At 42.9% G+C, this 26460-nt stretch overlaps 1 protein-coding gene across 3 annotated transcripts in view; it reads right to left on the minus strand.

Annotated features, from left to right (window-relative positions):
- Positions 1–26460, minus strand: part of CA8 (carbonic anhydrase 8) — a 210623-nt gene that overhangs the window by 87470 nt on the left and 96693 nt on the right. The window lies entirely within an intron of this gene.

Consider the following 26460-nt stretch of genomic DNA (forward strand, 5'->3'; position numbering starts at 1 on the left):
GCGAGTGGGAGCGCGCCTGTGTGCGTGAGGCAAGCGCGCGAGAATGAGTGTGAGCGCGTGCGGTGAAGGGCAACGTGGGTGTGAGCGCGCGAGCGAGCGCGAGCGGCGCGAGGCGGGAGTCGTCGGGTGGCCAGCCCTGGGGGCGTACCCGAGTCCGGCCGGAGCAGGAGCGAAGCCGCGGCTCCGGGAGCGCGATCAGGCGAGTTATAAACCCGGCCGGGGCGTGGCTGGCACGGGAGGGACCGCCCCCTGCGCTCAGGCGGGGGCCCGGGATGGACCGCACGAAGAGGCCCCGGGGCTACGGGCCGAACGCAAGGAAGCAGGAGAACCCACCCCTAGATACACACACGCACGCACGCACGCTCGGCCTCCCGCGCCCAACCCCGGTGCGCAGGGGCTAGGCCAGGGTCTTCCTACCCTAATTTACTGTCATCTTATTCCAGGAAATACCACAAAGGAAGAAAGGGGTCGGGGAGAAGAAATACGAATTGCCCCGGATAAGAGTAAAGAGAGGGCTGGAGAACCCTGTACCAAAACAAAAAAAAGTTTCCCGCTCCGAATCTTAGTCGTTGAATATTTACTTTTTAATTCATCCTTAGAGACCAGCGGAAACGATTATGGAAAATTTTCCAGGAAACGTATAGTTCCTAAAAACACTCAAGGAAAAAATATTATTTTAATCTGGAGAAGAAATTTTAGGGAAATTTTTCCATTAAAAAAAAAAAAGGCAAGAGGAGTGAAAGACAGTAAAGGAAGGCTGTTTAGTTTTAGTTTTAAGCCTGGCTTAAAACTTCGGGCGCAGCTGACTGTGTACACAGCTCCCAATCACCTGGTGAAATCGTGTAAATAATGAAATGCACACATAACATAACAAACAGGCACTTTGCTGATCCAAAGAGTCACCTCTTGAATATGCTTCTCAATCCAGGGTGAATGACTTCAACCCCCTGTTCCAAGAGCTTTTAACTCAGAGCAGGTTAACCCCGCATTTTTAGAAGGTCTGTGTGCATAGTAAGCTCAGATTTGGACCCGAGGTAAGATTTTTATTAATGTGCACCAAAATGTAAGCAGGTTGAATAGCAGGTTTCTAAATGATACCATCCTTATGAATGCTTAACTCCTCGTGTAAGGATGGAGATGCTCACGTTGGAGATGTTTAGTTTCTGTGTTCCCAGCCCTCACTGCCTACTCAGCCCTCTACTTTTGTAAAAAACGACTTTATAGGCTATTAGAAATTTCTCCGGAAAATGGATTGGGACTAAAGGGGGTGGGGGGGAGGGGCGGACTCAACCAATTCTGCCACTTTCTGGAATGTTTAGCAAAATAGATAAAAGCTATTGGTCAACTTTAGCTTTGAGGATTTCAAGCATTCTTGTAATTTCTCTTGTCCCTTAGCACAGAGACCAGAAAGTCCACCATTCAGAGGACTGATACACAGTTTGAGAGAGACTGAACTCATCCTTCACTCACTGCCTTTTGGTGTTCTTTAGTGGAGACCCTCCCTCCTCTGCACCCCAGTAAGCCTGGGATTGACAGAAGCAGAGGTCTACCCTAAAGATACAGCCTTTAAAAATGATAAGCACTAAAATAATAATAATAAGCACTGCCCAAAATATTAACCACTTTCCACTGAAGTTCTTCTAAAAGGAACATTTTCTTTTTCCATTTTTGAAAACTTTTTCACAGTCTTGAAAATTTCAATCGACTTTCTTTTTAGAAGTAGGTTCACACGTTCATCAAATGCTGCAACTCATGGAACCCAGGCAGGATTGTGAGAACAAGATAGATCACTTTGTGACCTTGAGCTCGTCAGCAGTGTCCATTCCCCTTTGCCCCCAAACCTGCATGGATGCTAGATTGCAACCACTGTGTGACCATCAATTTCATTTAAAGGATCACATGAATTATAGAGATGTTTACCAAACCAGAGGACAGCAAAATCTTGTGGGAAAAGCTTAGTTTTCCATGAGTAAATGGCGCGCCGTATCTACAACAGACAGGCTGAGAGATTGAATTGTTAATCCTGAATTTTGCAACTCATAGACAATTTTGCATATAGCCCACGATGTATTCATAAATACAGTTAGCTACTAGACAAACGTATGTTTACCCATATTTGTTCTCTGTGAATTTTTCAACATCATGTGTGTAATGTAACTCTTCTCTGCAAGCCTAGGATACCTGCCCAGCAAGCAACATATGAGCTATTCCACCATGCGTCCAGATATTCAATTAACAGGCTTAATTGCTTTGAGACTCTGTGCTTCAGAATTCTGCTAATTAATAGCACCTTAAGACCTTCTCTTCTCAGATCGCTGCACTATATTATCACTAAGGGTGGAGTTTCTATTTCTAGTTATTATAAGATATCTGTCGCCATAAAACCTGAACACACAGATCAAAGATATAGGCCATTGCTTTGATTTACAAGATAGAACAAGCACACCTAAATCCAGTATCAGAGAGTCTAAAAATATTCATGCTCTATATTATGAATATTAGTACTACACATGTCCCTCTGTATAATTTTAATGCATTTCAACCTAGTATCATTTTTATCGATAATTCCTTAAATCAACTGTATATTCCTCACTTTTAGTGTTTGCGTAACTGAGGTCAAACCACATCCTAAAACAACTTATTAAAACTAAGATATATGTAACTAATTACTATCCGATACTAAGAAAAGAGAAATAGAAATACCTAAAAGGAGCAAACTAATCTAGATATCACAGCACCGCACACTTACACAGCCCTCTGCTCCCAATCTTTTCTCCCCCTTTATCTACCTTCCCAAGGCTTTCTTACTGTACTGATGAGTTTGGGCCCTAGAGTTGTCATAAATGATTACCTTCTTGTGCACACCTTGTGCTCTAGGAACACCTCAAGGATGGAGCTAATATTTGCATGTCAAGTAGCTTTGAACCAGATCAATTTCTGAACTCCACCAACAATGAATTGTGTTCCTTTGTGTGCACCGCTCTGTTGTGGGAGACCCCAGAATGAATAAAATCCTGTTTGTGCCCTTAAAGAATTTACAGTTGTTTTGGGAGTGAGGAGGTGAGAAGAGATAATTAAGTGTAATGAAGGCAGTATGTTAAATAGAGAGGCAAGTACCATCACCATCTAAGGAAGGCGCGATTCACACACAAGGGAATGATCCAGGAAGGTTTCTGGGAAAAGGTAGCATTTTAGGCCCACCATAGAAGATGAGTAGGATTTTTTGGTGGGCAGTGAGGGAGGGAGTACGATTACTGGCATGACCAATGATGCTGAATCATGAAAGTGCTTGTCATCGATCCATTTTCTTCTCTGCGAGCCTTCTATGACCTGCCAAAACCCATCCGCGATACTCAAAAAATGTGTGCTTCAGTGGGCTCATGTCTGAAGTAAGATGCTTCTCTGGTTGTTACGTTCGCTAATCTGATTTTTGTTTTGTCAGTATAGATGTCAAAATTTTCCTCACTATATACATTTCGATTTCTGAAGGTTTCAAGCTTTGTTTAGTAGGCAAGTTCTGATTTTCATATTTCTTTCTGCAACAGATTAATCTCGTATTTTGCCTGCTTCGAGTAGCATTTATCAACCTAACTTGTTTGACCTCTTCTTGGTCTCCTGTCTTCAGAATCATCAACTTTTAGTCTTTGGGTTCAGTGTAGCTGTGGAAGATTGTACAATAAGTCCCCTACATATGAATGAGTTCCGTTCTGAGAGCGCGTTCCTAAGTCCAGTTTGTTCGTTGGTCCAACCAAGTTAGCCTAGGTAGCCAACTAACACAGTCGGCTATATAGTACTATACTGTAATAGGTTTATAATACTTTTCACACAAATAATACATAAAAAAAAACACAAAAAATAAAGAAAACATTTTTAATCTTACAGGACAGTACCTTGGAAAGTACAGTAGCACAGTACAACAGCTGGCATCCAGGGGCTGGCATCGAGTGAACAGGCAGGAAGAGTTACAGGCTGGAGGAGGGAGAGGAGGTGGGAGATGGTAGAGCTGAAGGATCGTCAGCGATAGGAGACAGTGGGCAAGCTGCAATTTCACTCACGCCTGATATTGATGGAACGTACATTTGCATCTTTGAAAGTTCACAACTTGAAGGTTCGTATGTATCTTTTCTGTCATTCTCTGGCCCTTTCTGTGAGATTGTACCTCACAGCTTTGACCAAGTAAATATCAGTAGAAGTGCATGCACCACTTCCCAATAGAAGCTTTAGGAGTTATTATGTGGTTCCACTACTATATTTGTCTCTCTGCCCCAAAATGACCCAGTCCAAGAAAGGCACTGCTCCTTCAGTCAGTCTGGATCCTGGAGTAAAAAACATGCAAAGAGCAGAACCACAGACACCCCAAAGTCAACCTATTATGTCAGTGAGAAATAAACCTTTGATAAGGCACTGAGATCTCAGGGCTGTTTGTTACAGCAGCATAACCTAGCAAAAGCTGATTGTTACAGGAGCCATTCAGGTAAAGATGAGTTCAAGGGTAATCTTCATTGGCTCAAATGCTTTTTGGCACCTGTCTTTTTTTCAAAGTAAAAGTACCTCTCTGACCTGTAAGGAAACTAAACAGCCTAAAGCAGTGCACTTATCTCTGCCTTGCAAACTTCTTAGAAGGCCTGGCCCTAACTGGGATCCTGACAACCTCACCGCACCACGAGAAAGCCCTCATCCATGGAAAACCCCCCATCTCCTCCAGTAGACATGGGCCATAGCTCTCTTCACTTCTCTGAGATCACACCAATTATGTCTGGGGCCCAGTGCCCCGCTTCAGCACCAAAATGACAGAGGCTGAATCTGGGATGTCTGAGACCATTATATTGATGGCTCCACAATCTGTCTTTATAACAAGCAAAACCTTATGCAGGGAGCCTTCCTAGTGTTTGCCAAAGGAAATCGCCCACTCAAGTGGTTAAAGTGCATTCATAATAAATCTGTTTAGATCTCTAGCCCTGAAATGAAGATTGTGTGTTTGAAGTACGTGTTGTATAACCTCCTCCAATAGACAATGAGCTCCTCTAGGGCAAGAGGTTCATCTTATTTCTCTTTGTATCCCCTCATGGTAGGACTTAAGACTTAGCTTCCACGTGCCACCTGATCAGCCTTTACCGATATATTAGTGCAATAAAAATTACAATTGCTGGGCTTCCCTGGTGGCGCAGTGGTTGAGAGTCCGCCTGCCAATGCAGGGGACACGGGTTCGTGCCCCAGTCCGGGAAGATACCACATGCCACGGAGCAGCTAGGTCCATGAGCCATGGCCGCTGAGCCTGCGCGTCCGGAGCCTGTGTTCCGCAACGGGAGAGGCCACAACAGTGAGAGGCCCGCGTACCGCCAAAAAAAAAAAAGTTACGATTGCTAAGGTGGACGCTTTCAGGGTACAGTGGGACCATGGAAAAGGGAGTGATCAAGTTCACTTGGTGGCAGGTGTGTCAATAGGGGCTTCGTAAAGGAAGTGACATGTGAGCTGGGTCTTAAAAGATAAATAAGTGTTCTTTTGCCCACAGAAGAGAGAAGGAAGTGAGGTAAGAAAGACATTCCAGTGAAAAGGAAAACCAAACAGCAAAAACTCGAATATAGAAGCCAGCCTGGGTTCACTTTTTGATCAAGTTTTTCTTTTTCTGTGGTGTTAATAGAAGGCTTTCTGTGGTGTTAGTAAAAGGGCAAAGGGACACCTTTAAATAGTGTGTCTCTGTTTTAGTGATTTTTTTTTTAAGTCTCAAAATAATCTCATGACATGAAATAAAGTACAAAGTAAATGATAGGCAGGTACGTACTGCTGACAGAACAACAATGCTAAAAATGTATTGAGGGAATTCCCTGGCAGTCCAGTGGTTAGGACGCTGTGCTTTCACTGACGACGGCTGGGGTTCAATCCCTGGTCAGGGAACTAAGATCCCACAAGCCAAGCGGTATGGCCAAAAAAATTAAAAATTATCCTCAAAGATACAGAGACTTTTACGCCAAAAAAAAAATAGGTTTAAAAAACAAATGTTTTGAGCCCTCTTGACATGAAGAAACGATGCAATGGCCAAGTTAGAGTAGGCTGTTGGCCTGACTCATACTTCAGTTCCCACAGCAACTGGGATGCCTCACTCTGCCCTACAACATGCTGTTGGCAGTAGGAGATGCGCTATGCCTGTTGTGCAAAATGGCAAAGCCAATTCATAGGAAAATAATATTCGGGCACTACAGCTGTCTCCAAAGATGGCTGCTGTAATTCCTGTCCTGTAGGCACACGAGAGGGGAGGCTGGTTCCCCTTCCCTTGAATCAGGGCTGGCTTTGTGACTTGCTTTGTCCAGTAGACAGTGGTAGAGTGACCCTGGGCCAGTTTGGGGCTTTGCCTCTAAGAGGGCTGGCCGATTCCTCTTTTGCTCTTAGGAACCAGTCATCATGGAAGAAACTCTACCAGCCCAAGCCCGCCATGCTGTGAGGAAGCCCAAGCCAGCCACGTGACAACACCTGGAGCAGCCCAGGGCACAGGTGACTGAGACCTTCCAGCCCAGCTTAGCCAGCAGCCGAATGCAGCCAGGTGAGTGGCTCCACCTGACAGTGTGTGGGGCAGAAAAATTGCCCGTCTGAGACCTGCCTGAATTCCTGGCCCACAGAATTGTGAGAAATCATAAATCATTGTTTTAAGCCACTAAGCTTTGGGGTGGTTAATTATGCAGCATAAAGAACTGAAACAGCACTAACTGTGTCCCAGGCACTATGTCAAGCATCCCCCATAGACTGTCTCCTTTAAGTCTCATAAGAGCTTTAGAAATATCATTCCATGTTCAGATGAGATTGTCGGTGGCCATAGACAGAGGTGTGGGTGACCTGAGATCTGCCTCTCTTAGAACCTGTGCTCGGAACTGCCAAACCGACTGCCTGCAGAGTTGGTGAACTCAGCTAATGTGCTCTGTCTCCACAACCAGGAGAATGTGGGTTGTAAAACAGTTAAGAACCAGACAGCAATTTAAATGCCTACTCCAGCTCTAATGCATCCTGCCTCTGGGCAAACAGGGAGGTATGCTGGACCAGTCTTGGCAGCTGGAGTCAAGAGGGTCAAAAATGGAAGGGTCAAGGAAGCTAAGAAAGGAAGCTTGGAAAAAGAGCCATACAAAACTGAAACATTTTTTTAATTAATAGACTTTTTTTTGAGCAGTTTTTTTTCCAAAACAATTAAGCAGAAAGTACAGACAGTTGCCACCTACCCCCTCATGTCAGCCCAGTTTCCCCTATTATTAGCATCTTGCATTCGTGTGGTACATTTGTTACAACTGATGAGCCAATATTAATGATATATTATTATTAACTAGAAGTCCATAGATTACATTAGGGTTCACTCTTTATGTTGTACATTCTGTGTATAACTTTAAGACTCTGCTTTGGGGATTTGATGAAATTTGGTATTTTTATTCTGCTCTTGGAATCCCATTTCCAAACATAACAATCCAGCTGTGGGAATTCCCTGGCGGTCCAGTGGTTAGCACTCCACGCTTTTACTGCCGTGGCCCTGGTTCAATCCCTGGTTGGGGAACTAAGATCCCACCAGCCGTGTGGAGTGGCAAAAAAAAAGAAAGACTTTGCTTAGGTATAGAAAAGGGAATCTGTGGCTGGAATCCCGTGTTGAAGAGATTTGCTCCCAAATTAACCCTACTCTGCAACTCTGCATTAGTCCATCTCTGTTGCTCCTCTGACCTCTCCCCTCTCTGTCCTTCTGTTTGTCTTAGCCTCTGCTCCACCTCAGGCTTGCCCTGCTCAGACTAACAACTCAGGATTTGATCTCTCGCTCTCTTTTTTTTTTTTTTTTTTTAATATTGGCTGCGCCAGTTCATAGTTGCGGCGTGCAGGATCTTTTTTTTAGTTGTGGCATGTGGACTTGTAGTTGCAGCATGCATGCAGGATCTAGTTCCCCGACCAGGGATTGAACCCGGGTCCCCTGCATTGGGAGTGCAGAGTTTTACCCACTGGACCACTAGGGAAGTCCCAGGATTTGATGTCACTTGACGGACTACAGGGTCCCTCTCACTGGTTGATTTGCTAATCAAAACTTGCTATTATGTATTATGTGTGTAATGTGATTTCACTCATTAATTCATAATAATATGATAAAGGTATCTTTTTATAGATGAGGAAACTGAAACTCAGAGAATTAAGTGCTTTGCCCGTGTTCACAGAGCTAACAAGTACGGGAGTTAACCAGGTCTACCCAGCTCTACAGCCAACACTTATTCCATACCCCTTTCCCACCTCTCACCTTAGAGTCAGGTTTTAGCCACTGCTATAACAAACTCCCATTCAAAGTGTCATTAGTTATTCATCCATTCACATTTGCAACCAGCACTCAATGGGCTATAAATTAAGTACCTCCTTAGCCATCTAACACGCTACTCGTCAAAAAACAGAAAGCCTTCAGGGTGTTTTATATTAAATATTTCTATTTCATAAAGAGTTTGTGTAATGAAGAGGAACCAGGGACACTAATGAAATACACAAAGCAATAAACATTCCTAATGCTATTGGAGCACACATGTTGACATTATGGTAGGAACCCCATTGACTGGGCTTCACTAACCATCACTTTTAGCATAATTTTTAATGATGGAAGAAAGAGGTTAGCATGGTGCTAAGTACCCACAAGGTACTAAACCAGACTGACTGCACTAGTTTCGACTGGGCTTTAATTATTTAAAGGGCAGCAACACACAACATTATAGCTTGATAGTCCCCAACTTGAAAGGAGATAACAGAAATAGACTAAAACTACAACATGAGAGATTTAGGTGAGACACAACGATTATCAGATATAAAGAATTATCAAACGTCTGATGGAAATACGTATCTTATTAAATGGATTATTATCTTTAGCATAATACACTATGTTGGAAGGTGGTATAGTATAATGGCTTTGTTGCTTAATAAGTTTGATCTTGATGAAGTCATTTAGGCTCTCTTTGCCTCGATTTCCTCATCAATAAAATGAGGACTATAATGGTACCAGACCAAAAGCGGTGTTGAGAAGGTTACCTAAGTTCCTATAGATGATGCGTCTGAACGAGAAGGGCCAGTTCTACCAGGATGCTTGTGAAAATGCAGATTTGTTCCAGCGCAATTGATATATCAGGGAACAATCTGAGCACACCAAGACTCCCCTGTTCGCTCAGGCCATTTTCTTTTCTGTGAGAAACATGAGATGGAAGCAGAAAAAACTGCACGCAGTTGACCTGAGTCATGACGGGACTACACGTGTGCGCACACATGCACACACTCAGACGTCGGCCAGCTACGTCTGACGTGACAATTCTCCGTCGGACTCCAGGTGACCCTCCTTCCACCCCTTCACAGTAAGTCACAAGCTGCAAACCCTTCTACAAGCAAACATCAGGTCTTTTCCAAGTTAAAATGCTGCGCTTATTTTAGCATTTATGCATTTCTTAACCTTTGAAGTGTGTAAAAGCGGCTACCATTTTATTCCATTCCTTTGGGTTTTTTTTAAATGTGTCACTGATGAAGGGTTTGAGTGTTGTGCCCCAATTCCATTTTCCCCAGAAGCCCTGTGGCTGTTTTTGCCAATTTTTCATAGCACAGTGTTTTTTAGGAACACGTGTATCACATTAAAGCAGAACAGCCTGTGTCTGCCACTGATCAGCACTCGAATAGTGTGGTTATTATTGTTGTAATATAAGGAACTGACACCTGGTGTATATGACCTGGCTGTGTTCTTAGATCATTTTATCTTTGAGTCAATTTGGTTATTGTCATCATTTAGTTTGAATACTGTCCATCTTGCTGTTATTCATGTTACTGTTGTATTCGTATTTAGGAATGTCTTTACGATTTGCATATTTGTGAAATTGCTCAAAGTATGTGAACCAGAGATGCCAAAAATTCTAAATGTTATTTAAATAAATCCAATCAATGTTAATCCTGTAAGCAGACACGGGAAAACCACACTTCACACCAAAGCAGGGGAAGGAGTTAGGGCTGGAAATGAGCACAGTTTAGGCAACAAGTATGAATCAAATACTACTGGACTTATTTAATCCTTGTGACAACTCTGTGATGTAAGTTTTATTACCACTATTTGACAGACGAGGAAACTGAGGCCCAGAGAGTTTATATAACTTCCCCAAAATGCAAGAAACAATGAGCGATGAAATTAGGATATGCACACAATCTGCTCGCTTGAAAGATAGTATGGCTTCCCTTACTCCAATAATAGGATGTTGTGACTCAAGAAGCATGTTGGACAACCAGTAAATACCTGCTGACAAGATCACTGACAAGCTAAAATCTGTCTTTCAGAAAGGCATTTGACATTCAAAAGGTATTAGATCCCTACCGATGTACACAGTATAGTACCAAGATGTTAGCTAATTAGACCTTACCGTTTCTCACCGACTGTTGCCAATTCCCTATTAGCTGTGACCCCTCCTAGATTCTCTCAATCTTGACTCTTCTATGCTCTCAAAATTCCCATGCATGCGCTGCACACAGAATTGATCTCAGCTGGGTTGAATCAACCTCTTCTATACCCACAACACCAGATACTTTCTGGTCCCCAGATACACCGTGTATTTCACGTTGCGGGTGGTGTTTTCTCCGCACAAATGGAGAACTCCTGTTCATTTTCCTGTTCCCCTCCTCAGCCCTTCTTAGCCCCTGACTATCTACAAAACTCTGCTCAAGTTCTTCCTCCCTACGTAGGCTTCCCCACCTCCCACAGTTTGCCAAAGTAGGTGCTATTCTATTCTGGAAGCATTTGCACCATAACCATTGCTTCCATATCTTTCTCCAGCGCTTGAGTATAAGCTCTCAAGAAACAGTGACTCCATATTATTCGTCGTGGAATACCCAAGACCTAGTAAGAGGCAGGTCTTGCCTCAAAATAATGCTTGTTGACTAATGCACATGACCAGATTTTAATCATTTTTAAAATAACCTAGAACAAATGCTTTGGAAAGTCCATAATCTGACTCTAAAATGAACGTTCTGGGTCTGCAAAAAGTGATTCAGAACACTTCCAGGCAAAAATAACTGAACTGTATTGCTTCATATACTGCACACTTTGAAGGTCAAAGTCCTATTCTTACACAGAGTTTCTAAGCCACAATACATCTGAATCAGTTCTTTTTTATGGAACGCTTCATAAAATTTTATTACATTTTGAAAGTCTCTACATTTTATCTTTTAAAACCATTGATTTTTGTCCTCCTTGGGAATTGCCCCAGCTTGGATAAGCTTCCCTCTGTAACAGAAGCCTGATGAGAACCTGCTGTTCCTGACCGGTGAGCACATCCAAGCCCATTTGTATTTGGAGTTGATGGAAACCATGTGCATTTGTGACGACTGTGAGAAAGTGGTCCCTGCTGTATTCCAGAACTTCCTAAGGAGAAGGAACTTTTGTTTCTCTGTAAGGATATGTGTTTCTTTGTATCTACTAAGAAGAAACTTTTGTCTTCTTGGCTACCAAGACTACCCAGACCTGTCTCCTTTTCCAGTACACGGAAATATAACTCCTCCTCCCTTTTTTTTCCTTTTCATAACTGCTTTGGCACTAAACCGATGATCTTTGAGGGGCCGAACCAAAAAACTTGTGCAAGAAATATGAGTTTTGATAGCATAAGTTGAAAAAGGAATACCTGATGGATACTGAGGGATAAAACCATTGGATAAGCACCAATGGGCAAACTGAAGTTCCCAAGGATAACTAGATACATTCTAGTTGGGAAATGATGTGGCATCAGTAGATTAGTTATAGATGTATTTGCCAATTTCTGCAATAGTAAAATTAAGAAAGTTCCTTTTGGAGATTGGAAGATGTAATTTGAGGGAAAATTAAAAGAAAGTCTATCTTGTACAATTAATAAGTTTTGAAAATTTATGCTATAGTTTTAAAACTCTATAGTTTTCTGAAAGATTTAGATAAATTCATGGATTCAATAGCCAATGGGTATGTTACCCAAAGAAAAACAGGGCTATTGATGCCTCTGGGGTCTAACACATTGGAAAATCATGTCCCAGCACTGAATACCCTTTATAAGAACACAACAATCTGAAACTCCACTTTTGACTTATTCTTATGTTAATGTTTACATATTCTCAAAAGCTGTAACCTTCTGTTGGAAGTCAAAAGCAAATAAAACATTAGGTGCTCAAGAATGAGATAAAGAGGGCTTCCCTGGTGGCGCAGTGGTTGGGAGTCCGCCTGCCGATGCAGGGGACACGGGTTCGTGCCCCGGTCTGGGAAGATCCCACATGCCGCGGAGCGGCTGGGCCCGTGAGCCATGGCCGCTGAGCCTGCGCGTCCGGAGCCTGTCCTCCGCAACGGGAGAGGCCACAACAGTGAGAGGCCCGCGTAACGCATAAAAAAAAAAAAAAAAGAATGAGATAAAGATATAATAGAGGAGGGCTTCCCTGGTGGCACAGTGGCTGAGAGTCCGCCTGCCGATGCAGGGGACACGGGTTTATGCCCCGGTCCGGGAGGATCCCACATGCTGCAGAGCGGCTGGGCCCGTGAGCCATGACCACTGAGCCTGCGCGTCCGGAGCCTGTACTCCGCAACAGGAGAGGCCACAACAGTGAGAGGCCTGCGTACCACAAAAAAAAAAAAAAAAAAAAAAAAAAGATATAATAGAGGAAACTTTAACAAAGACTGAGAAAGGCAGAATCCTTTGGAGTCCACCCTGAAAGTCTTAATTTCCCTGAACAAACACCATCATCTCACAAAAACACAAAACAAATATCCAACACGCGTACCCATTATCAAGAGAAGCATTTTTCACCTTATGGGTAAAGATCTTAGGTTTGTCTAAACCAGTGGTTTTTATTTTTTTTTCAGAATAAAGTGGATTTAATCAATTTTATCAGATTCTTTCATGAGTCTCAGATATTCTTGTATCCTGTATTATTTTTTCTTTCAATTTCCATATATATATTTTTAACACCTTTATTGGAGTATAATTGCTTTACAATCGTGTGTTAGTTTTTGCTTTATAACAAAGGAAATCAGCTATACATATATCCCCATATCTCCTCCCTCTTGCATCTCCCTCCCTCTCTCCCTATCCCACCCCTCTAGGTGGTCACAAAGCACCGAGCTGATCTCCCTGTGCTATGCGGCTGCTTCCCACTAGCTACCTATTTTACATTTGGTAGTGTATATATGTCCATGCCACTCTCTCAATTCGTCCCAGCTTACCCTTCCCCCTCCCCGTGTCCTCAAATCCGTTCTCTATGTCTGCGTCTTTATTCCTGTCCTGCCCCTAGGTTCTTCAGAACCTTTTTTTTTTTAGATTCCATATATATGTGTTAGCATACAGTATTTGTTTTTCTTTCTGACTTATTCACTCTGTATGACAGTCTCTAGGTCCATCCACCTCACTACAAATAACTCAGTTTCGTTTCTTTTTATGGCTGAGTAATATTCCATTGTATATATGTGCCACATCTTCTTTATCCATTCATCTGTCAATGGACACGACACTTAGGTTGCTTCCATGTCCTGGCTACTGTAAATAGAGCTGCAGTGAACATTGTGTAAACCAGCGGTTTTTAAAGTATGGTCCTGGACCAGCAGTATCACATCACCTGAGAAATAGTTAGGAATGCAAATTTCTGGGCTCCACTCCAGACTCACCAAATCAGAACCTCTGAGGCTAGAGCTAGCGATTGTTTTTTAACAAGTCCTCCAGGCTAAAGTTTGAGAACCAGTGGTCTTAGACCTGTGCTGTCCAGTAAGGTAATTACAAGTTGCTATCAAGCATTTGAAACATGGCTAGTCCAAATTGAGATGTGTAGGTAAGTGTAAAATTCACAATGAATTTCAGAAACATAGTACAAAAAAAAAAAATTAAAAGATTTCACTAATGTTTTTATATTGATTACATGGTGAAATAATAATGAATTGGAATATCAGGTTAAACAAACTGTACTGTTAAAATCAATTTAATCGGTTTTTTAAAAATTTTTTAATCCACCTATAAGACAATTTACAATTACATATGAGCTGCATTATATTTCTATAGGACAAGACTGCTCTAGACCAAACTTCTTAAAAATGTAAAAATTCACTCCACGGAATTCCTATAGAAAATTATATAACCTCTGCTTAAATATTTTCAATGGCGAGGAATCCACCTATGAGCACCTTCTGAACAGGTCTTTCATATATACTGAATTAAGACCTGCCTTGCTGTAACTTCCTGTTTGTTTTTGGTTGTTTTGTTTGTTTGTTTGTTTGTTTGTTGTTGTTTTTCCTTTACCTAGTTCTGACCTCCAGAACTGCACAGAATAAGGATAACCTTTTGCTTCATGACAATTCTTTAGTATTTTATAACTTGAGTCACTGTCAACAATGTGTCTTTGTGTTTGTTAGGCTGAAAATATCCCCTGTACCACCATTTGTCCACATAATGCATGATTTCAAGAGCTTCTGCTTTCACAGTTACTCTCTGTTAAGCATCCTCTTCTTTGGAAATATCCCTCGTATAGGAAAAATGGTCCACGTATTGGAAAAGGGCCAAAGTGATTTCTGGAGCTCAGGGCATTGTTACCAAACCCTCTGGGCTTATCTAATTCCAAAGGGGTGAGCACTTTCACTTGATTGACAAGGCTATTTTCCAAATCTGCAGGGATAGAGTTTAAGTTATAGAAAATGGATAACAACACAAATGTTGTATGCCCATAGCAGTGCAGTGATTCCTGTTCATGGCAACGCAAATGAAGTTTGTCTGGCAGAGAATATAAATCTCTATAAGTCAAAAACACATTTAAGTGGATTTTAATTAATGAGTTAAATAAAATATTTGACACATATTCATTTTATTTTTGTGATTTTACCTTTCTGAAAATTATGCTTTAACACTCCTGAAATAGGATTCCCGGCACATAGGACAATGCAGTGGATGTGCGCTGAGTACCGTGGGCTCCTCTCTGCTTGACGGGCTACTCCACATCTCCTAACTCCAGAATTTTCTAATGAGCTCATTAGCACTACAGAAACAAAACATTCATTCTTTTCTTCACAGATGATACTCTAGCTAAGTTTCCCCTACCGAATACCTTTTATTTTATAACTCAGATGCTGGATTTTTTTCTTACATTTATGCCTTTTAAGTTTAATGTTGAGAATTTGAGTACATTATTCCAACCTGAGGAAATGACTATTGTATCATTTCTGTCTTGATCAAAATGCAAACTGGATGCCAAAAATCACTCAGAACTCAGAGAGGCGTTTAGTAAGCAAACTCTGCTTCCACAGGAGGGATGAGAGAGGAAGAGGGAGAAGACCCTCTATAGAAGCAAGGGCAAGCAGAGGCTGACACGGGTGTGGTAGGACTGAGACTTATACAGTCTGAGGGCAGGGCCTGCTCTTCTGGAAGAATAATTCACAGTTGTCCACTCTTCCTTATGTTATGTTATGTTATACATCAATAAAATGACTCTCCTAGGGCTTCCCTGGCGGTGCAGTGGTTGAGAGTCCGCCTGCCGATGCAGGGGACACGGGTTCATGCCCCGGTCCAGGAAGAGTCCACATGCCGCAGAGCGGCTGGGCCCGTAAGCCATGACCACTGAGCCTGCGCGTCCGGAGCCTGTGCTCCGCAATGGCAGAGGCCACAACAGTGAGAGGCCCGTGTACCGCAAAAAAAAAAAAAAAAAAAAAAAAAAATGACTCTCCTAAATCTTTCTACTGAATTTTAAAAATCCATCTTAGAAGTCAGAGTACACTTTTTTCATGGAATAAGGTGGTCAGAGGGAACAGCTTTACTCCTTTTGGTGAAGTTTGCAATTTGCCTTTCACAAATGTTAGTAACTCGATGGTTAGCCATGATTCCTCCTTTGGATTGTCAACTGGAAGCAGTTTGTATCTTGTTGGTTATTTGTGAGAAGAGAAGGGAAAAGAAACAGCATCAAAATACAACCTTGAAGTGCGTACACTTTATAAGTGAGGCTATTGCTAAATACGACTACTGTCCTTCGTGAAATACAAAATTATACCTGATTGATTGTAACGGTTGAAATTTTCCTCATTTTCTATAATAGTCATCAGCCAAAAACAACTCTCTGATCTTGTAATGCCAACACTGTACAGATTTAGGAGCTTTTTAGTACTAAGCATATAATAAATTGTCCAGAAATATTTTTTGATTGTCTTTGGATGTTAACTATAACATGTCCTGTGAGTATAAATTCCTGAACATTATTTTTAAATAAACACTCGTCTGTAGCCAAAAAAAAGAATAAAAATTTTACATTCATAAAAAAATAATAAGAATATAAAATTAAGAATATAAAGTCGCCAGAGCGCCTTCAAGGGTCTTGCAAGTGACCCCATGAAAGTAAGGGACCCTGACCTGAGCTTCTTTGGCTTCCCCGTGAATCTGTTCTGCATCAGCTAACTGGCTGGCACAGAGCAGGTCCTCAGTACCTGGGCTGATTTATTTATTTATCACAATTTTTATGTCATTGTTTCTGTGACTCCTTACCTCTTATGAAAGATATGTACAACGGACTTCCCTTGTGGCACAGTGGTTAAGAATCCGCCTGCCAATGCAGGGGACACAGGTTCAAGCCCTGGTCCAGAAAGATCCCACATTCCACGGAGCAACTAAACCTGTGTGCCACAACTACAGAGCCTGCGCTCTAGAGCCTGCAAGCCACAGCTACTGAGCCCGCGTGCCACAACTACTGAAGCCCACGCGCCTAGAGCCCGTGCTCCACAACAAGAGATGCCACCGCAATGAGAAGCCCATGCACACTGCAACGAAGACTCAACGCAGCCAAAAATAAATAAATTCATTTTTAAAAAAAGATACATACAAGCCTCCATGCACCTATTTTTTATTAGGTTTATTTAAAAGTTGTCCTGAGCTTATTCTGCTTTCTCTTTTAGATGTCTCATAAATAGCTATTTTCAAGTGCCTGAAGTTAACTTGGGTTTTTCCCAGAGTGAAACAATGGGGAGACGGCTCTGAAAGCAACAGGTAAGTGAAATTGAGGATCAAATTTATAAAAACAAGTTGTCTTACTTTTGTAATTATAGTACCCTAATAGGAACTTTCAAAAGAAACTGATTCAGGGCCCTTGGGGGCCAGTAGTAAGTCCTAGCTCCCTCGGCAGCCATGTTCCCATGTATCATTGTGGGTGGTGATGAGCCCAGCACACTCAGGTTTCTCACCCTGTCCTATGTATTTTCACCTTCTAATTCAATATTTTTAAACACATTAAAAGAAATGCCCAAGAGCCCTGAAAGCCAACACAAGTCACAAAAAGGAAGCCAGAGAGAGTACACGAGGGTCAAAGAGTTCCCCTTTGCCTCTGTGGAAGAAGAGAACAGAAGAACCATGCGCTTTAGCGCTCACCGAGTGTCCCGTCTTTTTAGTAACATGAGGGAAAACCTCCTTCCGTGGTCCCTTCCACCTGCTAGCGCTCCATCCCTTCTTCTGGAATGCTCACTCTCCACGGGCTAGGCTGCCTTGTAAGAGGTAGAAGGCCATGCTGCCCACCCACCTCTGTGCTGTCTCCCCAGGAGCTGAAGGAAGAGAAAGATCCTACTGCACTGCATGCGTGTGTTGCCGATAATTTGGGTGGGATTTCGTTCTCATTGCTGTAGGGTGAATGAAAGGGTGTGTGATCCCCCATGTGTGAATTTGAGTTTCAGCTGAGCCCACTTCTGGAATGGTTTATGACTCACATGAGTCCCCTTTTGCGAGTCCAGGCCCCCACTTCATACCAAGGGAAGTGGTCTGTGTAAGTCCACAGAATTGTAATGGCATAAATATTTAATGACCAGAGCATGTGTTCAATAACAGTAGAGTTTGGAAGATTCTTCCCTTTTAATCTCACTGTACAGTGTAGCCTGGTAGTATTTAGGACCAAATTCCAGCTCCCCCGATTGCCAGCTGTGTAACCTCGGCAGATGACTTAAAACTTTCTAAGCCTCACCTTCCCTATCTGTAAAACGCAGTAAGATGTAATAGCAACATTTACTTCTTATGTGATTATGGAGATAATGTATTGAAATAGTTGCCTGCACTGCCCAGGACACCTTCAGTGCTTAGGAAAAGGGTAGCTGCTGTTACAACATTTGTCATTTGTCATTATGTATTGTAATGACTTTTTTTTTTTTTTTTTTTTTTGCGGTACGCGGGTCTCTCACTGTTGGGGCCTCTCCCGTTGCGGAGCACTGGCTCCGGACGCGCAGGCTCAGCGGCCATGGCTCACGGGCCCAGCCGCTCCGCGGCACGTGGGATCTTCCCGGACCGGGGCACAAACCCGTGTGCCCTGCATCGGCAGGCGGACTCTCAACCACTGCGCCACCAGGGAAGCCCCCTGTAATGACTTTTTAACCCTTATATTCAAGTATACATAACGTAAAGTTTACCTGTTGAAAGTGTACAGTTCAATGGTTTTTACTGTATTTACAGAGATGTACAGCCATCTCCGTAATCTGAGTTGAGAACATTTTTACCATCTCAGAAAGAAACCTTAGGGACTTCCCTGGCGGTCCAGTGGTTAGGACTCTGCGCTTCCACTGCAGGGAGCACGGGTTCGTTCGATCCCTGGTCGGGGAACTAAGATCCCGCATGCCGCACGGCGCAGCCGAAAAGAAACCTTACGCCCGTTAGCATCACTTGCATTCCCCCATCTCCACAACCCTCCGCTGTGCACTTGAATAGAAGTGGTGACAGCGCACATCCTTGCCTTAGTCCCAGACTTAAGGGTAAAGCGTTCAGTCTTTCATCATTTAGTATGATGCTTGTTGACGGTTTTTGGCACATTTATCAGTTAAGGAGTTTCCCTCCTGTTCCTAACGTGGTAAGGAGCAGCAGATTTTGTCAAATAGTTTCCTGTGTCTGTTGAGGTGATCACGTCGTTTTTGTCTTTTATTCTATTAATATGGTGTATTTCATTAATTGATTTTCTGATGTTAAACCAACCTTGCACTCCTGGAATAAATCCCAAGTTCTCATGGTGTCTAATCCTTGTTATATATTGCTGTATTTGGTTTGCTAGTATTTTAAGTATTCAAAGATAGGATTGTATACCTTAATTAGGCCTAAATAACTAGGTGCGTGATACAGGCTATACTATGTGTCCAAAGGGGCTAAGGCTGGATGAAGTCACATCCTGCTGTTTGCGAAGGATACAGGGGCCAAACCGAGAGCAGAAAATCTTCCCTTCTCTAATCATCTTATAGAAATCACGTTATAGAAATCTGCTGGGTTTTGCATCATTAGGACTACCAGGCACCACTTTCAAATATAAATAATGCAAAAATGTATTTAGTAAACCAAGAAATATATACACCTACATATAATGGGTTCTCCACAAGTATCAACTGATGGTGTAAAAATGATATGAAGAGAAAAATGCATGAGAAAAACAAATATCTGGGCCTTGAGGAAGATGACAAAAAAGTGACCAAACATCTATTCATTCACTTTAAAAACATTTGTTGATGCTTGTGCCAGACTCTGTGGGGTGGATACCAAAAAGACTAAGATACCGTCCTTGTTCCCAAGGGCTCCTAGTTAGTGTAGAGGGCAGAGCGATAAACAGATAGCTACATTTCAGAGCACTAAGCACAGAGTAGAAATATGTGTGAGGCTCAGAGGAAGCCCAAAAGGGGGAGTAAGGAAGTAAGTCAACCCTCCGTTGACTCACAGATGCAGAACTCGAGGGTACGGAGGGCTGACTGGATATTTATATAAGGGACCTGAGTATCCTCAGATTTTGGTGTCTGCAAGGGGTCCTGGAACAAATCCCCTGCAGATACTGAGGGACCACTGTAATGGCGAGAATGTGGAGAAATTGGTAGGCCTTGGTAATCAGTCCATAAATTTACTGTGTAAAGAAGTTCTAGAACTTTTTGATTGTGACATAGGTTTAGAAAAATGTATTTAAACAACGCTTCTATAGCACTATATGCCAGTCTAAGCATTCTACAATTGTTAATTCAATTAACAATCCAATAGGGTAGTGCTGTTATCATTCCCATTTTACAGATGAGAAAACTGAGTCTCTGAGAGGTTAAGAAAGTTGTCTGACTCAGACTGTAGGTGGTGGAAGCAGGATTTAAAGCTAGGCATGCTAGCTTCAGTTTCCATGCTTTTACCACTATGCCAGGCCAATGTAAGAACTTGACTTTTAACCTGATATATGTCTCAGGAAATGCTTCTAAAACTTTAATGGGCATACAGATCTTTGGGGATCTTGTTAAAAAGCAGATTCAGATTTAGTAGGTCTGATCTGGGGTCTGATATTCTGCATTTCTGACAAGCTCCCAGGGGATGCCAGTGCTGGCAGTCCAAGGACCACACTTTGAGTTTCAAGGGTCTAGGATCTGCTGTCATTTTTTTTAAATATAATATACTTAGGAGTTCCCTGGTGGCCTACTGGTTAGGATTCCAGGCTTTCACTGCCGTGGCCCAGGTTCAATTCCTGGTCAGGGAACTGAGATCCTGCAAGGTACGCAGCACGGCCAAAATATATATATATAATATATTATCATATTATCATAAAATATTATCATATCATATATATCATATATTATCATATTATATATATTAGATACATAATATATATTATAATTATATAATATATATATATTATCAAAACAGATAATCCATTTCCAGGCCTTATAAACCAAGCATTCTATACATACATGTCCTTAGTCCACTGAAAACTACTGCTATGAATAGCATGTATAACATGAGGTTATTGTGGATATCTGTGCATCATCACTGGGTCCAGATTCATCTCCTCGATAAAAAATAGTGAAACTTAGGGGCCTTCCCTGGTGGTGCAGTGGTTAAGAATCTGCCTGCCAATGCAAGGGACATGGGTTTGAGCCCTGGCCCGGGAAGATCCCACATGCTGCAGAGCAAGTAAGCCCGTGTGCCACAACTACTGAGGCCTGCGCTCCTAGAGCCTGTGCTCTGCAACAAGAGAGGCCAGGACAATGAGAAGCTCGTGCACCACAACGAAGAGTAGCCCCCGCTTGCCGCAACTAGAGAAAACCCACACTCAGCAATGAAGACGCAACACAGCCAAAAATAAAAAATAAATTAATTAAAAAAAAATAGTGAAACTTAAATCACACTCTCCTTTGACTAACAGAACTGACTTTTCTACAATGCCTCATTTATTTTACATATTTCAGTTCCTCAAAAGTTCCATAAACGATTCTGTAGTGTTCTCTTTTCACCCATTAAATAGGCAATTTCTCTTTTCTTGAAAGAATTCAGGACTTATCCCCACTCTTTGAATACAAATGACTTCCAAAGGCTTTGCAGAGGGAGGACTTATTTCTTTTGAGGAAACTGAGTCATGAACCACTCTCTAAGAATCCACTCTATGTCCATGGGTTATTTCACAATGCACGGCAACTTCCAAAAATTTAAGTTGGAGAAAGTAGTCAGAGCTCAAGAAAGTTTTTTGATTTTTAAATGATTGCTTTATATTTGTGCCAAATGATATTGTGATAATAATAGCTAAGGTTCACAGAGCATTCTCTGAAAGCCAAATGATATTGTGATAATAATAGCTAAGGTTCACAGAGCATTCTCTGAAAGGCAGTCCTGTAAGCACAGGCTAACTTCCTCACGCTCGCGCTGCAAGACTGTTCTCATGTATTCCTGATTTTCAGCATTGTAAAACAGCTAACCATTTCTTGGGACTTCCCTGGTGGTCCAGTAGATAAGACTCTGCGCTCCCAACGCAGGGGGCCCGGGTTCAGTCCCTGATCAGGGAACTAGATCCCACATGCTGCAACTAAGACCTGGCACAGCCTAATAAATAAATAAAAAGTCAAACTCAGTTTCTAGTTCTTTCCTAAAAAACAACAAAACAAAAAAATAGCTAACCATTTCTAGTGTTTTTAAATAAGAGACACATGGGACTTCCCTGGTGGCCCAGTGGTTAAGAATCCACCTGCCAATTCAGGGGACACGGGTTCCATCCCTGGTCCAGGAAGATCCCATATGCCGCAGAGCAACTAAGCCCGTGCGCCACAACTACTGAGCCTGCGCTCTAGAGCCCACGAGCCAAAATTATTGAGCCCACGCTCTGCAACTACTGAAGCCCACGTGCCTAGAGCCCATGCTCCACAGCAAGAAAAGCCACTGCAATGAGAAGCCCACGCACCGCAACGAAGAGTAGCCCCCGCTCGCCGCAACTAGAGAAAGCCCACACGCAGGAATGAAGACCCAATGCAGCCAAAAATAAATAAACTTTTTAAAAAATAAATAAATAAGAAATACATGGTCATCAGTGCTCAGTAACAGTTATTATTACCCAGTGTTTGGTTGAGTACACGGGTACACAGAGAGGTGAAGCAGATTGCCCAAGGTCACACAGCTGGTAAACATGAGAGCAAAACCAGAAACCAGGAAGTCGAGATCCAGAGCCAAGCTCTGAACCACCAGGTTTTGTTGCTTCTCAAGAGTGAATGAAACCGGATAAGAGCCCTTATCAGAGAGAAATGGGGGCCTCATTTATCCATGACTTCAGCTGTGCTTTCAAACCTACAAAGTAAAAGGTGGAACGAGTCAACCGAAAGTTTCGCTAGTCAGCAGCAGGAAGTGGAAACATCACTCTCCAAATAAAGTAAGAGCGAGAGCTCCACATGCCTGGCCTCGGCCTCCGCCCCAAATGAAATGGACTAGAAGGGCCGGGGTCTCGGGTGAAGGACCTGTATGAGGACCCCATCGCTGAAGAGCAGCTCATAAGAAGGGAAAGTGGCTGCACGCGAAGAGTCTAGATGGAGTCTTCCCATAGACGATACGAACTGTAAGAGACTTTGGACGGGAGCAAGGCCAGGTCTGCCCTGGGCACGTTCTCCAGGATGACACCTCCCCTGCATATACACCCTCTCACTGGGGCCGTTTCCCTCAGAAACTCTTTGACTCCCTGCCCTCCTAAGCAGCAGACATTTGATTAACCTTGTTCAGTGATAGCCCAGTTACAGGATTGGCTTTAATCGGGTGTGGTCGGTGGGAAGCTAATCCACGAACCTTGAAAGGGAACAAAAATGATGTTCATCTAAGTTATCAATTGCTGCATGATAAATTATTCCAAAATACGCGTTTAAAAAACATCATCTCACGGTTTCTGTGGGTCAGGACTCTGGGCTTGGCTTGGGTGGCAGCCTCTGTCCCTCACGAGTCTGTAGTCAAGGTGTCACCTGGGGCTGCTGTCATCTTGGGGCCCTGCTGGGGCAGGGTCTGCTTCCACGCTCACTCACGTGGCCGTGGGCAGCCTCCGTCCCTGGAAGCCAGTGGCCGGAGACATCAGTTCCTTTCCACGTGGGTCTCTCCACAGGGCAGCTCAGGACATGGCTGCCAGTTTGAGAGAGAGGGAGGGAGAGAATCAGGATGAATCCAGAGTCTTTTTATAACTTAGCCTGGAAGAGGCATCCCATCCCCCGTGCCCCATTCTATCTGCTAGAAGCAAGTCCCAAAATCCCAGCCTACGTTCGAGGGGAAGGGATAACACGAGGGTATGAGCACCGCTGGGTCTGTCTTAGCAGCAAAAGGCAGACAGAGACAGTGGGAGGGATTTGACGAGAGGAAAGTCTTATTGAACCTTAAGATTGTAATATTTGATACAAAAACACCTCCACACAGCCAAGCTGCTAAGCTGCCAGCAGCCTATCAATCAAATCATAGAAATATACAGGAAGAATGCAGTGACACTTTCTCCCTTTTTGTCCGATTTATCAGCGAACCCTCAGCAATTTTCCTTCCCTGGCTGTGTCGGTTGACCCTTTAGAGCCCCAGAACTGGTGACCTGTCATCAGTTATGTTACCGGCATTTGGGGCATGTATCTGGGGTAACAATTTGTCATCCATATTTGACACTTTTAGAGTGAAGGAACACTATTTCTAATTATATGAGGACAACAGGCAACCCCGGATGCCTGGTCGCCCTTCTCTGAGGCCACGTCCGTGCTTCATGGACAGACGTTCTCCCCTCCCTCAGTTTCTCTCCCTCACCCTCCGTCTCACTGTCCTCTTCTCCCGTCACTCACTTTTCACACTCTCTCCGTATCACTGCTGTTAGAAGTGAGCTGGAGACAGAGGCGTCATCCTTGAGCAGCGGCTGAGGATGCTCCCCAGTTCACACCCTGTGTCGCCCTCCCCCTCTCCTGGGTACCCTGTTCTGCAGCTGCCTTTGGAGATAAGGGAACAGTACACACGGTGCTCCTTCGGTGCTCCTGCCGTGACTCGGGTTCCCAGCCCCACTCAGCACTGCCACTGCTGCCACTGAAGGGTGTGTCCTCCTTCCCCGCCATCAACAGCTCAAGAGGTGTGTGTGTGTGTGTGCACGTGTGCCATGTTTCCAGAAAGGATATCAGAGATTGGAAAGTATTAAGAGAAGTACTATCAGTATAGATGGGTTGGTTTTTTGTTTTTAAAAAGCATCCCTTAAGTATCTCTGTGTGCAGAATGTCTACTGGCTAATGTACCATCACTTTGTGGTTTGTTTTTTTTTTTTTTTTTGCGGTACGCGGGCCTGTCACTGCTGTGGCCCCTCCCGTTGGCGGAGCACAGGCTCCGGACGCGCAGGCTCAGCGGCCACGGCTCACGGGCCCAGCCACTCCGCGGCATGTGGGATCTTTCCGGACCAGGGCACGAACCCGCGTCCCCTGCATCGGCAGGGGGACTCTCAACCACTGCGCCACCAGGGAAGCCCTTTGTTGTATTTTTTTACTTATGCATTTAGAAGTTAACACATCATTAAAAATATGTACTCTGGTGTTTGCCCCTAATCCGGAATAGGAGCTTTGTTACTAAAAGTGAATATAAAGACGAGGAGCCATTGACCTCACTTACCCAATATCTCCCAGCCTTGTTCCTCTCTAAGGAAACAGATTTTTACTGTCTCTTTTAGCTATCACCAATGGTTAGACATGAGCCAGATTGCTGTTAGATAGATGAAATTCACCTACATCCATGAACTGAGTTATTTATTAAAATAATGCTGCTTTCCATTTTTCAGTTACTCTCCTGTCTTTCTTAGTAAACATCCTTTAATTCATCCTAAGAAAGCATGTATGTGAACAGTAGAATATTTTCTTAAAACTGAAAAAGAAATTTCTTATTATCTTAATAGCAATCATTTCTGGATCATCAACACAAGAGCAATCCACGTTGAAATTAACAGCTATACTTTCTAACGATCTGGAGAAACCATATGTCTTTTTAACTGTTCAGTCATTCAGGACAGATGAACATAAAAGTGAATTTTCTTCTTTTTCTCAACTCAAGCAAATTCAGTTGGCAACAAATATGAAATCATTTTTCAGAGCTATTACAGCGTGCATGTACCGTATTATCAAACATAGTCTAGACTGCTGTTAGTTTTGCAGCAAAGAAAGGTTTCTATCATATGGTCCTTATCAAGAGAATTAACTAGAAGGACTGACAAACGCAGGGTAATATTCTCATGAGCTAGCTTTTAAATGTGTCACATTGTTCTCCATTTCAAAGGAAACTGAAGATAGATGCTATATCAGTAATGTTTGTGAAAAACAGCCCATTGTCTGGGATTGACTGGGATACAGGAGTGTATATTTTTTTATAAATTAAGCCTCTGGAAGAACCATAAAGTTTTAAAATCTGACAGGGTCTTTATAGCTCATCTATTCCAAGCCCCTCATTTTTTTATCTGAGGAAGCAGACATCCAGAAATATTAAGGGACCAAAGTAAAACAACTATTTAGTATCAGAATTATGATTTGTAAAAATCTGTTTCAACTTAAGCACATTACGTGTAAATTTTTTTCTGAATAAAGACAGAGTGGAGAAAAAGAAAAATAATCCTTAGATTACTTTCTGTTATAAATATCCTTTCAGATTCTATAGATTTGTACCCCTTGATGAGTCTTAACTAGAATAAAAGTCAACAAGTTGCAACAGAGCAAAACAAGGCAGAGCAACAATTTCCACCCCATATAAACTGGAAGTAGCCTTTTTCTTTCCACTCTCAGCAGACAGGCCCTGGACCCTGCAGGTCTGAGCACTGACAGAGCTGAGTGTCGTGTTCCAACACCGCAATTGTCCCTTCTGTGCGGGGAGCCAATGGACCTGTGGCCTCAGCTACGGCCACTTCAGTCTGCCTAAAGTCAGACGTTAAGAGAAAGGAATCTGGAAAGGCTTTTCTGTCCCTGCTCCAGAGGGGCCACTGTTAACTTCCCTGTCCCTGCTTCCCAAGTCAGGAACCAAGTCAAGCACACCCATCTTTTTTTTTTTTTTTAATTTATTTTACTTATATTTATTTTTTGCTGCATTGGATCTTCGTTGCTGCGCACGGGCTTCTCATTGCGGTGGCTTCTCTTGTTGTGGGGCATGGGCTCTAGGTGCTCGGGCTTCAGTAGTTGTGGTGCACGGGCTCAGTAGTTGTGGCGTGCAGGCTGTAGAGCGCAGGCTCAGTAGTTGTGGAGCACGGGCTTAGTTGCTC

Source organism: Phocoena sinus, chromosome 17 (assembly GCF_008692025.1).
Source record: "Phocoena sinus isolate mPhoSin1 chromosome 17, mPhoSin1.pri, whole genome shotgun sequence".
In the NCBI taxonomy this organism is placed as follows: Eukaryota; Metazoa; Chordata; class Mammalia; order Artiodactyla; family Phocoenidae; genus Phocoena; species Phocoena sinus.